At 39.8% G+C, this 15,647-nt stretch overlaps 1 long non-coding RNA gene across 2 annotated transcripts in view; it reads right to left on the bottom strand.

Annotated features, from left to right (window-relative positions):
• Positions 1-955: 955 nt before the first annotated feature.
• The window catches only part of LOC149874309 (uncharacterized), a 39,401-nt gene continuing 24,709 nt past the window's right edge, over positions 956-15,647 (bottom strand). Inside the window, exons 3-5 of one of the 2 annotated variants that reach the window (XR_016443789.1) lie at positions 8,615-9,001; positions 6,139-6,270; positions 956-5,644 (exon numbers count right to left, since the gene is read on the bottom strand). This is a non-coding gene — a long non-coding RNA (uncharacterized LOC149874309). The remainder of the gene's footprint in view (positions 5,645-6,138; positions 6,271-8,614; positions 9,002-15,647) is intronic. The other variant, XR_016443791.1, reaches the window with a different exon arrangement.

A 15,647-nucleotide genomic window follows, 5' to 3' on the forward strand; every position in this document is an offset into this window, starting at 1 on the left:
TTTATCACAAGATTTTGGTAATGTTATCGCAGCTTCTTTGGAGAAATTAGTGAAATTAAAAATATGAAATACCTATTCAGGGAACACAGATGTCACAATGCTAGGACAAAATATAAATTGGCGTTCTTTGTAAGACCTTGGTTGAAATGAAGTCTGTAACTGTCCATGCTCCCTTTCCTCCAAAAATCAACATACAGGAAAACTAAACTGTAAGCAAATGAAAAATATAAAAGGTTCTGTTTCCTTTCATTCCTCATCATGGGTAGCCAGCTAGCTAGATAAAGCAGCTTCCTTCCACTCAGAAAACCCAAATGAATATATATGGGAATGTCTTAACTTTTGGAAGTGTTGGAGTGATTTTGGTGAAATTTCATACTTTAATTTTGTTTTAAACTCTCCAGAAGTAGGTTTTTTTTTTTTTTTTTTTTACTTGATTTCAATAGAGATCAGAAAGATGGCATAAAAAACCTCTTGCACACTTCATAGGATGAAATTTACTTCCCTAAGATGCAGAAAGTCTTTAAGAGACTAAAAGTTCTGGAGAAGAGAGACGATTAATAAATATAAATGGATTTAAATACCCCAAAACTTTGAGAAAATTCAGATGAAGTCAAACTTCATGGCTAGTCTTCTTTATAATAATTCCACCAAAAATCCTGGCATGAACACTCCCAAGCTCTGGGTCAGATTCTACCTAGCAGGTACAGGCCTTGATGAAAAGTAGTGAATACACAGTGGCCCAGAAACCCAGAAAGCACCACAGCTATATCATGTTCAAGGTATTATTATACTGCCATTACTTCTGCTTGAATAGATGTACTTGAACTAGCTTTAAACTAAGTGGTTGGATACTGCTTGTACCATAGATGAGATAGCATGGAGCTTGTTAGGTAAATCTGGTTAATGTAAAGAGTTTCAGAGAGAAAGTGAAGTACTAACACAGGCATACAGTCAGTACCATAGATCAAACAGAGACCCATTTATTTGGATACAAAGCTAAATAAGGCCAGGCAAAACAGTTACAAAACAATTTTGAAATACTATAAAATACTTACAAAACTCAAAAATATAGGTATCTATTATAACCAGGGAGAAACTGTCCAGGTTTCTTCTAATGTAAGGAAAAAGAAGTGTGACAGTTTTTAATTCTGGCATGTCAGTATATGTGTTAGCCCATCTTTTTGTCTTGTACATGTACATTTACAAATGATTCTTATAGTTAACTATAAAAAACAACAACGTGCTCAAAAACAATAGTACAAGGATGAGCAATTTTCCACTAACAATTCAGAAAAACAGTGCTAATATACAAGGAAGGACAGTTCTCATCTACAAAGGGTAAATAATATTTATCTACAAAGATAAGATAGTTAAGCTGCAGACCGCTATTTTGTGGGTCTTGTTGTCAGCTCTACTCTTGTTAAGAAGATCATCTTTAAGGCATTTTTTTACAAGCTTCTATTCAGGGCCTAACAGAGCTCAGCACAAGTTATCTGTTCAAGTCAAGTATTTGCTTGGCTTTCCAGGTGGATTTTCAGCCTCTGCTGAACTCTGCATTGCTAAAACTCCATTGCCACAACCTGCAAACCAACTATCTGAAAGCCAGCTATGGCATGTCTACAGGAGCAACATACCAGATATGTCAATGAAGTTAATGTTATCTTTTGTAAACACTTGGTATGGAGAGAGGCAGGCAACGTTCCTTGGGTAGATGTGACATCTTTTATTAGACCAACTGAGGAGTTGGAAAAAAGCCACTTGCCAGCTTTCAGGCACAATCACCCTTTTTCAGGCATAGGGAGTCTCTACTGTTGGTATGAAAAGATGGATAGGGCTACAGTCATGTCTTCACCCTTGGATCATTATTAGGTGGCAACCTCTGCACTAGGAAGTACATTAGGATAGTACTTAATTATTCTTGGTAACAACTGGGGACAAGATAAGAAGAAATCAACTTCATTTTGCCTAAACAAGTTTAGGATGGAAACAGTATTAGGAAAACCTTTCCAACTTTTAGGTTGTTGAAAAGTTGGATGAGGCTACCAGGAGAGGCATTTAAGACCAGGTTACACAAACACTTGTCATGGATCTCTACAGGACCTTTCCTACTCTATGTTCCTATGATATTTTAGGTGCAGATGTAGCCAATCTCTCTACACAGTGTGTCTGGACATTGACTCTTTGTAGAGAAAAGAAAAGAAAACAACCATCGTTTGGACTAGCTCAAAGGCCGTTGAAATCAATGGAAGGTGCCTTAGTGGACTTTAGATAAGGAACTGAAATCTGTGGCTTAGTACATACACGTGGACATGCACAAAGTTCCTTCTCATTCCTGTTTTTCTCACACATTAACAGTGAGAGAAAAAACTGCAGATGTAGTTGTAGCATTTCTAAAGTGGCTTTTCCCATTAATGAGCAAGATGCAGAGTTATTTTCTGTTTCCTCATGGTCCTCTCCTCCTTGTTTAGACAAGTGTCTTTGAACCGGAAATAAAATTCTTGGGGCAGAGGTGACATCTCTTATTAGACCAACTAAATAGTTGCAATGTTTTTCTTTGCAAGCTTTTGGGCTCAGCTGCCCTTCATCAGGCAAAGTAGAAATCAAAATGTTAAGAGTTATCCTAGGTAGAAGGGAAACTTCAGCTTGAGAAGGAGAGACCAGAGACTTACAGCTTTACAGATGTTGGGATTTCTCCTGAGTGGAAAGGTCAGTTCATAAAAAAAGCTACTCTGTGAGACCTGTAAATTAGGAGAAGATAAATGACTGAAGCATTTTGGTTACCTGAAGGTGTCAGAAGTCAAGCAGGGTGTTGAATTTAGCTTCTTCCTCGTTCAAGTTGTGAAGATCCATTTCAAAATGGCAAAATAAAGATATCTTCCATGTTTCAGGGATATTGAATGGTTGTAGCCATGTTGGTCTAAGGGCCTTTCCACTCAGGAGAAACCCCAACATCTCTGGTCTTTCCTCTGCAAGATGGTTTCCTTTTTACCTGGGAGAACTCTTAATATCTTTGATTTCTCCTTTGCGTGATGAAGGGCATCTGAGCCCAAAAGCTTTCAAAGAAAAAATATTCTTTGCAAGTATTCAGTTGGTCTAATAAAATATATCACCTCTGCTCCAAGAGTTTTGTGTCGGTGTATGCCCTTAGACCAACATGGCTACAACCAATATCCTTGAACTGGAATTGAACACTGTCCCCCCAGTTCCTCCCACAGATAAACCCTTTTGTACAAGGAATCTGGTTAAGGTTGCTAAACTTAATTATACCTACATTTGAAAAGCAGACTAAAAAAAAAAAAGGTACATTTTATCTGTTATCCTTAAGTTGGAGAACATCATACAGTGTCTGTTCAGATATATAGCAAACCCAACCCTTGTACCTTTTCTCCATAGTGGGGAACGTAGATAGATTGGAACTGAACTTCAGTGTGTGAAGGGACAAGGCTGGTTAGCAAGAACTCTCTTATGCTGTTTCCACAGGTATTCCACCTGTGGCTTCAGGCAGCTGATGCATCGAGTAGGCAGCCATTACTGTATGAAACCAGCAGCATTATATTATATAATGATGATTTGGGGGGCCAAAGGACTGTCTATTGCTGTTTTGTGGCTGGGATAAATTTAAAATGGGAGGAAAAATAATATGGCTTAATGTACCAGTCTTTATATTTGCTAAAAAGAAGAACTGAAAAAATCCTATGATGCATATTTTTTTTTTTAATGTAACTTTATCACTTTCATCACCTGGAATGAAGCTCTCATAGGTAAACTTTCCTCAAAATTTAAGGTATGTCAGTGATAATAAGAAAGCAAGAACTGGATCTGAAAAAATTACCCTTTCCTCATCAATAATGAAACGGTGAGTCATTCTAGTTAGTATGTATAATTTATGTACAGCACTTCCAGGTATTATCAGTATGTAGCCTGAAATGCCCAGAACAACTTAAATAGCAATGTGTTGTTTTAAGTACTTTCCATCAATGCAATTAAGATGATGACTAGATGGATATCTATATAGGTATATGTATTTTCCATTGTCAGAAGCAAATTGTAGATTCTCTAATATTAGATATTCCTAAAGGGCTAAAAATATAAACATTTGACAATCCTAAATCAATGATAGTTGATTCCAGGAAGGGTATGTCAGTGAATGGATCGCTTTAGACATGCCCCATCCATATATTCTTCTTCTAAAGGATCTATATGTCACAGTTGGAGATGGGAGATTGGGCCAGGTGGGTATGGATGACACTTCTTATGTTTTTAGGATACGAAATAAACAAGTACAGCTCCTGTGTCACAGGACACTAAGGTGTGCCTGCTTCTATAAGGGCAGAAGCTGCCTAGAGAGAGGGCCCTAGGAGCCAGGCAACTCCTACAGGTGCAGATTGCTGTGGCAGCAGGTTAATGAAGGAATTAGCTGACGCCTGTAACTGGTCAGCTGACTGGAAGAAGGTGGGGCCCTGGGCACATATAAGCCCCAGGGCTGAGACTGGAGGTAGGTAGCACTCTGGCAGCAACCAGGAAGAAGGCACTCTTGGAGGAGCTCTATTCAGAGATGCTTGTTTGGCTATTCTGCTGCTGGTAAGACTAAGGGGTCTAGGAGCTCCTAAAGTATCTGGAGTAGGGGACACACATTGTTGAGGGAGAAGCTTGCCCCTTTATAGGGGCAGAGTGCAACCTTCAGTGGTGCTGTTGTTGTTTTGTTATAGCCCAGGGGCTTGTATTTATATTGTTAGTTGTTTAATCTGGTGGAATGAGCTGAGGCTATTGGGGAGGAGGAAGCCTTGTTGGGGCACACTACAATGTGGAGAGCCCAGTGCCAGTGAGGGTGATCAGACAGAGGCACAGAGAGCTCATTGATGATAAGAGGCTGAGCTAAATAAAGGCCTCAGAGGGACAATGTTTGAATACCACCTTCAAGGCATGGGGCATGGTAAAGGGGCACTCTTAGAGTCACGCATCTAGCCCATAAGGCTTGGGGTGTCCCACGAGGCACTTACTTAGAGCAAGACCCAGCAGGGGATCTAAGAACACACACGGTTTAGTGTGGTCCACCAGGACCCTGACTGCATAGCAACTTGAGGGCAGCCTCCCTACCTACTATCTAGTTTCTTAACCATCAAGGCATGGCAAAGATGAGAAAGTGACTGCAGGGCAAAGCCGGCACGGACACAGGGCCCTAGGGGCATCACGGACATCTCTATGGACACCACCCCATGACATCCTGGAAATAACAACTTGCTTAAATTACATTTTGAGAGTTATGGTAGTGTTGTACTATTGTAGCCATGATGGTCCAGGGGAAAATGCAAGATGCAAGGGATCTTGGATTACTCTCATTGACTTCAATGGGAGCATTACCAAAGCCTCTCATATGTGTGTCCTTAAAATGCATAGTATTAAACTTACTATAATATCAGTATAGCTCAGTGTTTGGAAACTCACTGCTTGTGATAATAGAGACAAAAATAAACAAAACTTAGGGAAAGATTACTAGATATTTACCATTTTGACTCTGGAGTCATGATAGGCAAGCACTGAGTCATTACTTTTTATTTTTGGTATCCATCCTACTCAGCAGAGAATGGCATCCAATAACTGTCAAATTCCCTTAGAAACAGCAACTTGCATGAAGGAAATTTATCTGAAAAGCACAAGATATAACAAAGGGATTAGATGGATGATTATAAGAGAACTTTTTATGCTAATGCTTGTTTTGTGACTCTTTGTTTTCACATTTAACAACGGAAATAGAGACCAAGATGATAACTCAAAATATTTTTGTGTATAGCATGGTGTGTTTTATTTTGTATCATTTAATGTAATTTAATTATATTAATTAAAATACAGTACATTAAATAATTACATCATATTCAATTCATATTAAAAAATGACCACCTAATGTAGCAACAACAGTCCAAAAGTTTGTTCTTTTGCAACAGATGGCATGAAACACTATAGGACTTGGAGGCACCATCATTTCAATTCAGCTTCTAGTATATCCTAGATAAGGTCCAAAATAAATGCAAAAGCAAACAACAGGAAAAGCTGACAAAGCACTGACCTAGTTGAACAGTAAGTTACATGTGTGAATTTCAGTATTAGAGTAATTTCATGGGAGTCAATGGGACTACTCACATGTTTAGCAGTTAGCCATGTGTTTCAGTTATTTGAGTGGTTCCAAATTCCTTTGAAAGTAATATAAAGATGGTAGACCGTATATTGACATCTAATAAAATGGGGGTGGTACACCAAAGAAAAATGGATTGCCTGGATGAAAAAAATATGTTATTAGTCATATTCATGATGGTAACATGTAGGGACCAATAAGAAAAGTAGATGGAGAATGGGAAGAGAAAAGTAGACCACTGCAGGGTAGAAGAATGGTATGTAACAAGCTAGAATGAACAATCTGTTAGATCAACCTTTTAGAGGTGGAAAGTAGTCTGAAACAAAGAAATTAGAAGAGGATATACAACAAGGAAAGAAGAGTAAATAGAAAAGGAGATATTGAAGAGAAATTTAGGGACAACTACACAGTAGAGAAGAGGTGTCCCAGCCACCTGTGGAGGGTTCGAGATTGTGTGGTGGAGGGTAGAAAGGTAAGGTTTATTGACTTAACAAAAACACGACTACGCACAGATAACAAAACAACAGACAGACAAAAATAATTCACGTTGACAACTTATTGGCAGTCTTCTCTGCCTGATGTATAATGATTTTCACTTCTGCAAAGCTCATTGAAGTCTGGCATCCCCAATCAGCGCTGTCTGAGGGGTACCAGGAAGGACCCTGGCAATCAATCCTTGGGGTCCTCGAGCTCCACAGGCCCACTGATCCAGGCCAGCGGCTAATCTTAAATCAATACTTCTTTCACAGAGTTATGACTTCCGGATGTGCCAGCCAATTTATAATTTCTGAGCTATGCTGATAAGTTGCAGCCATTCAGATTCTTTTTACTTCAACTGTCCTGACCAATAGCAGTACAAGCCTTGCATTCTCTTGATAAGATTAATTTTAACTAAGCCACAGGGCCTTACTACATCAAAGCATTCCTAAATTTACTAGGCCTTGCGTCATACAAGGTTTTACTACATCTTTAACTTTAATTAGGCTCTTAGCAACAACATGTAGCTTAATATCTAAACAAATGACAGAAAAACACTTGGTCTAATCTTCATAGAGCCTTCAGCAAGCACCTTTATCACACAGACGGACATAATTTTCAGCTGTCACAAGAGGGAAAGAGGAGCAGGTACAAAGTGAAGTGGAAGTGAAAAGTCCAAGAAGGGAAATGAGAGCTAAAGCAAACAGATTACAGAAAAGCTAATTAAAATTGTACCAAGAGCTCTACGGTTGCCTATACACATACTTGGCAGTGAGGGCCGGCTCCTGGACAGCTGCTCTAATTAAACTGCCTCCTGTCACATGTATTAAGCCCCTGCACATTTAAAAATGGCCCTTGGATGCTTTACCTAAACCTCATTCAATATGGTTTAGGTAAAGCACCCCTCAGCCATTTTAAAATGCTCAGGGCCTTATCCACGTGACACTGTGGTGACATTTCAGCATTTTAATTAGAACACAGAGCAGACTCAATTTATTCAAGTTTTCACCAACATATTCTAATTAGAATGCCAAAGAGCATGTGTATAGGCAGCCTAAATGCCTGAAGGGCCCTCCTTTGCTTACTTTTACAGCTGTTCCTAGAGGCTACAGAGTTTGGCTAGTTCCCCTTTGCAGTATCCTCTTCCTCCCCCTGCAAGATCCTGTACTGTTTGCATACTTCAAAATAAAACACTTATGTGATATCAGACTTCTGACTCCCAGAAGGCCAGGATATATTACCACGTACTGGGAGAAAAACAGAGGCATAACAAAGGCAGCTGAGCATCTGAGACAGCAGGATGTATAGGGCAGTGTTGACTTCTAGCTACCACTACACTGCAGCCACTTCTAGCTGCCACTACACTGGTAGGGTCCAGGGGAGAAGCCCAGAATGGGAGGGGTGGGTTCTTACCTTTCAGTCCTCCAGGCCTCTGCTGGTCTAAACATGTAACTGTTCCAAACCTGAGCTAGCACTAACTCCGATCAACACTTTTTTTTCAGCTCACAGTTTAATATGTAATAAGGCCATTATAGTCAATCTCCTTGAGAAATAAGAAAGTGAGAGAAGGTTGGGAAATATAGGCCAATAAGGTAGTCCTAAATTCTCTCAAGTCATGATGAGAAACATGGAAGTCTAATGACAGTGCATATTCCATAAGATGGAAGTAAGAAAATTGTAGGATGCCATTCTTCTGATGGCTGATTACTTCGATTATTCTGATGGGTTCTCCTCAGTGGTATAAGTACCACTCTTCTCTTTTTCTACCACTTATTTTTCTAATCCTGTATTTTGTTGTTGAGAAGTGTTCTCTATAATCATAACAGACCTTATGGTTAATTAGAGACAAAACAGCATAAAGACACATAGTAGCAGCATGCATCTGTCTTGTGAGACAAAAGATTTGTGCTGAGTGAGGCATCAGCTCATTGAACATCTGTAAGTGCGGCTGTAGAGTCCAATTTCTGAAAGACAGTCCCTACTGCATTTATCATGTGACGTTCATACCTAACAGCCCTGAATGTAGTGTGGAGTTCTTGCTGAGGTTTCTTCTTTCCTCTGCATGTTGGGCTCTTTTTTCCTCAAAAGCCTTCATTCCATACTTAATAGGCTGCTTGCAGGTGCTGTGATCCTCATCGATCTTCTCCCAGTCATTGTTCATTGCTTTCATATCAGTCTTGCAAACATCTTTGAAATGGAGATAAGGACATTGACATGGTCTCCTTCCTCTGAAGAGTTCTCCATACAAGAGATCCTTGAGTATATGGCCATCATTCATTCTCTGCATATGTCTGAGCCATCAAAATTGATCTTGATTGAGAAGAGAATGGATTCTCAGAATGTGGGCACATTCCAACACCTGAGCATGGGTAACTTGGTGGCCCCAGAAAATTCCTAGAATGAGGTGAAGGCAACATAAGTGGATGCTGTTGAGGTACTTTTATTAAATAGAGTATATGGTCCAAAATTCACAACTGTTTTAAAAAAAAAAGGGGGGGGGGAGGGGGTGTTGATGATGTAGACATGATCTATTTTGACCTGGATCTTAACAGTCAGTCTGTTCCACCCTCATTTTCTTCGCATGCTCGCATTACCTGATGCTTTGCAAATACAGGTATTCAGTTCAGCCTCAAGTGACAGGCTGTTGGTAACAATGGAGCCAAGATAAATGAATTTACTTACAACATCCAATAAGATTTAACCTACTGTGATCACTAGTGGTGAATCAGTGTTTTCGGGCCATAACACTGGTGGTCTTAATTTGATTGTAAGGCATGTGTGGAGTCACTTCCCATGCAAACAGCAGCTCATGAATCAAAAGTTTCCTCACTGTGCGTGAGGTTGAATAATTTTCTGCCTGAGTGTGTATGTAGCTCAATTCCTTCAGTGGTGGTCCCAAAAGCATACAGCAGAAGAAGAGAAAATAAAATCCTGAACAGGATTGGGGCAGGGACACAGCATTGCTTGATTCCACTTCAAATCTCAAAAGCCTCAGGTGTTGATTCATGCTACCTGACTGTTTCACATGTTCCATCATGGAAAGGGCAAATTATGCAGAGGAGTTTTGGTGGACAGCCAGACTTTTCCAGGTTACACATAACAGCTTTTATGGGTATTTAGAGACAAATAGCATAAAGATACAGTGCTCAAATAGAAATGTATGTCTTTTTTTTTTTAAATCCAAGTATGTGCCTTTTTGTTGTGATATTGCCTTCTAGTTTTTTTATTCCTTTTTATATATAATTTAGATATATAACACTTATGTTCATCCAGTCTTCATTCACCCCAAACTCTCTAATGTCAGAATTTTGGATACACCATCATACCCATCTGTTTTGAAGGTGGAAAGAACCTCAATATGGTTTTAAAGTCTGAAGTGCTTTTTCTTTGAAAAGAACAGAGAGCATAATGGAACAGAGTTGCCATCATTAAAATGCAATTAAAATTGTGAAGCCCTTGGGCATCTTAAATTGTAGTGTGATATAATATTTAGCAGGCTTCAGAACACAGCCATACAGCCATGTTTTGTTTTTCTACAGTGCAGATTATCTCAATCTTGCTGTCTCATGCTGTTAACGCTTACTATTATTTTTATGGATTTATGTATGTAGTCACACATATGAGAAGAGATGAGAAAATCTATGTGGCTGGTTGACATTTTCTTGGGGTTTTTTTTCTTCTAACAAAACAAAGCCAAGTAATAATAATCTTGTACATAAGTTTTATTGTATCTGTTAATGAAAACAGAACATTTTAAAAGATATGGTGCTAGCAGCTTATTGAATAATTTTGGTATTCTTGTCCATGAATAACTTGTCTTCACTAAATTATTCAGTATGAGATTAATACAAGAAATAGTGTTTTTAAAAGTTACACACAGAAATATGCACAAGCTGAAGGGCTAGTGAGGTCTGTCTATTTTACGCTAGGGGAAAAAATCTATAAATGACCTTCAGATGAAAACTTGGCAACTAGTTAAAATTCTTCTTCTAAATTTAACTGTGCTGTGTATGCTTATTAAGAATCTAATTCATCGTCTGGGAGCCTGGATTGAAATACCAGTATCTATCATAAATGCTGGATAATTTTTCCACGTATCAGGTTTCAGTCATTGGCATAGTAACAGCTCCAATGACTAGGTCAAACTCAGAATTTCTGAAATGACAAGGTAGACTTTACAAAAGATTTGTGGAGCTAATGATGAGCTATGTTACTATAATTCAAGAGATTTATTATTTTGATTTTTTTTTTGTCACATTCAGCAATTGAATCAGAAAAATCTTTCAAGTTGTAGAGAACTAGAACAGAATATTTTATAATGTCACTTTTTAAATACAAGCAGGCTTGATTGGCTATTAAAATGAATGAAGGTCTACAGCAACATCTCCTGTCTGGGTTATATTTTTAGGAGTGGGGAGGAGGAAAACAGGGACTCAGAGGGAGACCCTGTACTTAATGATCAAGAAATCCTGTCTGCAAACAGAACAAGGTGTTAACGCTGCAAGCTGGGTACAGATTAATTGATTTGTGTATGCTGTTATGCTATTTGTTATATTTACGCATGTTTCAGTTGTCAAGTAATATATTTGCAGCATAAGGCCTGTGTTGCACATCCATCATGTAGGAGATGGAGAGATACAATCATGAGCCAGAATCATACAATACAGATCAAATACATTATTTTTCCAAAACTGAAAATTAGAAGTCTTTTTGAAGTAGGGACGCTGACACAGGAGCTTAACAAATTGAGTGGGCTAATTTACAGGTTCTATTCACTTAAGAGTTTACAATTCAATCCCCAGTACTGTCAAGTGGGAGTTACAGAAGCAGCCTGAAGAGAGAGGCCTACTCAAAGTGTGTCCATTGTACACAGTAAGAAAACTTGACAATATGTCTGGCAAGAAGCCTAAACTACACCGGGGGGCGGGTGGGGGGCGGATATTGCTTTCCTGGGGTCAAGGTAGCTGACAGTCTGAAGACTGGTGCTATACTGTGTTACTCTTGGAGGGCCACACATTGTTGAAAACTACAAATGATACTACCTGTCATCAGGAAGAGAGCTATCACTTTCTTTTGATGCTAAAGTCATATTTATTATATTAATAATGGTGTCCTCTTGGTACAAAGGACTTGGAGAACTGCTAAAATGGAGCAGCTGAAAATTTGTCCAGTACATGGAAATCCCTGACTGTACTGGGGCTGAAGTAGGCAGCTCTTCACCCCACTTTCTTCCCTGCTACCATCTCCAATATCAGAGGAGGCACGATTTGTAGTCAGGGTAATCTTTCTGATAAAGTAATATTAAAGCTATGCGTCTTAAAGATTGGGGGGGTGGAGGGAGGGGAGATACTGGGGGGAGGAGGGGTACAGCCTAGCAAGAATTAAACCTAGGTCTATGCCTAGAAAGTGTAACATTTTTGTTTTCAGGTGGCATTATCAGAGGGAGAGTTTCTTAGCATTTCCTGGCCAAAATCAAAAGTCTTAAAATTGCAAGACCATATTATTATAGTTCTTCTATTGCAGACATGAACTGACACTATCTTTTCAACAGTTATTCAGGGAGACGCACCATATGATTTTTTTTTGTAAGTGTGTATGATTATGTGAATCTAAAGGAATGTGAGAAATGATTGGTAATGGCATAATTTGTGTGGGTTGCTTGGGGATACTTACAAAAACAGGCCAATAAGAACTATTGGTACGGTAGACAAAGCAAAAGCCCAGAAAGCTTTTTTTCCGTTTTAATCCTCATTCTGAAAGGGACTTGATGTGAGGCCTTTGGGCAAATTGCTTGATCAATGTGTCTGTAAAATGGGGATATTTATTTCCATGATTTAAAAAAAATGCTGTGAGAACAGGTTAGTCAATCCTATACATTAACATTTACTGTTAATTGGAAGTGTTATTATTGGAACTAGCCTTCACTGGCACCTAGAACTACTGGAGACTCAAATACAGTCCTAAAATTTAAGGGTGACTGAGGTGTCAGCAAGAATGGAGATGATTAATCCTGTTGATTTTCGTGGAGTTGATTTCACTCTAACTCCGGGAACTGAATATCAAAGATAATCCTTCATATTTTGATAAATCCTACTGTACATCTGCTCCTGTGCAGTAATAGGATGAAAAGAAATACCGAGGGGAGTAAGTTTAGTTCACCTATATGTATTTGGGACTGGTAATGGATCACGGCAGCAGCCAGATGCAATAAAGAAATGATATTAGAAGACCCAAAAATATTAATTCAAGCTTCAGTTCTTTGATGCCGGTACAGAGAGGTGTTCTGAAAGGTGAAAGAGCACTTCATATATGAGGGAATTAAATGCATCATTACCATTCTCAACCCAATTAACATTCTTGCTCTTTAGGATTAAATGAGGTCTCCAACTGGCCTGTTAGGCATAGAAGGGAGGAAAAAAAAGTTCATCCTGAGGGTGAACAGGATAAATTTAATGATGCAGAATGAAGGAGATTAAGAAATGAACTATAATAAACTGGCATTGTCTGTGAGCTATTTTTTTTTTTTCCCATGAACAGATTGAGAACCATTTTGCCCAGTGCTACAGCAAAGCCTCCTCTCAATCTTCCTGAATACAGTAGAAAAGAAGCTGTTTTTGAGGTGGCAATAGAACAAGGCCTTTACTTAAGTAATTCCTTTTGGCATCTATGATGGCATCAAATATCATTCAGTTACAAAATATTTAAGCTATTACACTAGTTATAAACAGTCTGCTAGAAGGGGCTTATATTTTAAAGTTACTAGTCATGTTAAGTAGCACCTCAACTCCAAGTAGCTTCCACTGACTTCAGTGGGAGAATTTTTTGGAATACAGAGAGCAAGGGAGATATTGTCTGCACTTTTTTTTTTTTTTTTTTTTTTTTTTTTTTTTTATAAATGCTAAAGTTTCCTCAGTTTGCTTGCCTGCCTTATCATGTCTAATTTCATGTAGTTAAATCAAAGGGACATGCAAGCAGGAAACTAAACAATGAGTAGAGATAACATATTTCCAAGGAAAATATCAAAGGTCCTTAAGAGAGCAATGGTAGCATTATTAATTGGGAAATGCCAACTTGGTTATGGCACTGCATATTGATAGCTTTGTTTTCTAACCTAGGGCCATAAGAGCAATGGGGTATTAAGCCATTAAAAAAAATGCAGCCTGGAGAGGAGGGGGGAGGTGGGTGAAGTAAGCGGCCAGTATCTGGATAGCAGTTACGGCAAAGAATGCAGCGGTGATGTGGACCTGAGACGCAGGCTTTGCAGGATGGCTAAGAAGCTGGGTTCACATGTGCTTTAAGGCCAGACCCAGGTGGGCACGACTTTTTGATTATAGGCAACCCCAGTTTAACGCTGTTAATTGGTTCTGGGAAAACTGAGCAATAAACGAAGCTCGTTTTCTCCAGACATTAATGTAAATAGAAATAATTGGTGACTGCTGCTTCTTACCGAAGCTTCTCACCATCAGTGCCACCTCTCCTCATCCCTCTGCCTGCCTGTTGGTCACTCCACGTACCAGCCCATGGCCTGTGCTCCTGCTGGCTCTGGCACTCTGGCAGGGGCCCCACACTCATGCCTGCCCCCACTTGCTGCTTCTCCCCAGCGCCGCTTCTCCCTGCTCCTGGTGCCCTGCCCTGGGCCCCTGCTGGAGCCTGCCCACTCGCTCCCACTCACTGTTTCTTACCGTCGCTGCTGCTTCGCTGAGCGCTATAGCAGAACTAGCTCAGCTAAGTGAAATTGGGTATTAATTTTAAATGAGCGCTATAGCAAAATAGTGCTAAGTGAAATCACGTTAAGCTGCGGTTGCCTGTAATCCTTTCTGATGTGGTCGTTTGTATGAATAGACACTAAATATTTGGAAGGAGCTGTTTTTAGTCTGAGTTGTAGAGCAAAGAGCAAAATACAGTTCCCTTGGGGCTACTCTTGTGATGGTCTGCTTATGCTGTTCACATGGAAGTATGCACAGAAGGAATAGGGGACTTTAGCCATTCAAATGTGAATTCATGAAGTTCACTTTGGGGAAAGTGCACATGGAAGAGACTTGCAGGATCACAGGTACAACTTGTCTGCAAGCCATCATCTGAAATACAATATTATCCCGTGTAAGGGCCTGGTTACATGTTGCAAATTGGTCTGCTCAAATGTTGATCGATTTGTTAATGCTAGCTTGAGTTTGGAGAAGTCACATGTACAAAACAGCAGGGAGGACTGAAAGATAAGAATGCCACCCCCCTCCTCCCCTCGCATTTCAGGCTTTCCCCCTACTCCTGGGGCTCCCCCCATACCCACCCAGCCCAGAGGGCTGCAGCTGCAGTGGCTGGACAGACAGGCTCCCCTTCTCTGCCTGATTCCCCCAGGACAGCTCTGGCACAAAAAAGTAAGTTGAGGAGGGAAGGGGAGGATCTGGAGGGAGGGGATGGGGGGGAAGGTGGACCCAGTCCAGGGAGATGGGGGAGCAGTGGGTTGATTCGGCCTACTAGGAGATGGGGCCAGGGGAGCCCAATCCAGGCCAGCAGGAGGTAGGGGGATTGGCTTATATTAATGTGTAGCCTTGAGTAGCTACCTCTTAGTGTAATGTGTTGGGTAACACAGTTCAGACGTAAACTTGCCCTAGTGTGGTGTAACTTCAAGCTGTCTACAGGGTGCTTCAAACTAGTTGCACATGTTAATGTGTAGTCAATCCAGGGGTTAAGACCTCCAGGAGCCATCTAAAATGAACATGAAACAATGTCCTAGGAGTGTGAGAATCTGCCTTTCAGTAGATGTCTCAAAACTATTTCAGTAAATATTTGGTCAAATCCAATGCAAGTTTGTTTAGGTTGTTTTCCTGTTGCTTTTGCATTTGCTTCTCTCAGATATTTTGGTGACTGAGGTGGTTGGTGGGAATGTTTCTAGTAACAGTGAATTTTAAACAGCTACTACCAAAAACCAGCTCCCCTCTGCCAAAACATGGCACTTGGATTTTGCCTTACATTCTTTTCAATAATTTTATTTAAAAAGTTTAACTATTCAAAAAGAAACAAAGGTGACATTTGCTCAATA

Source organism: Crocodylus siamensis, chromosome 1 (assembly GCF_052110815.1).
Source record: "Crocodylus siamensis isolate JL-2025a chromosome 1, ASM5211081v1, whole genome shotgun sequence".
Lineage (NCBI taxonomy): Eukaryota > Metazoa > Chordata > Crocodylia > Crocodylidae > Crocodylus > Crocodylus siamensis.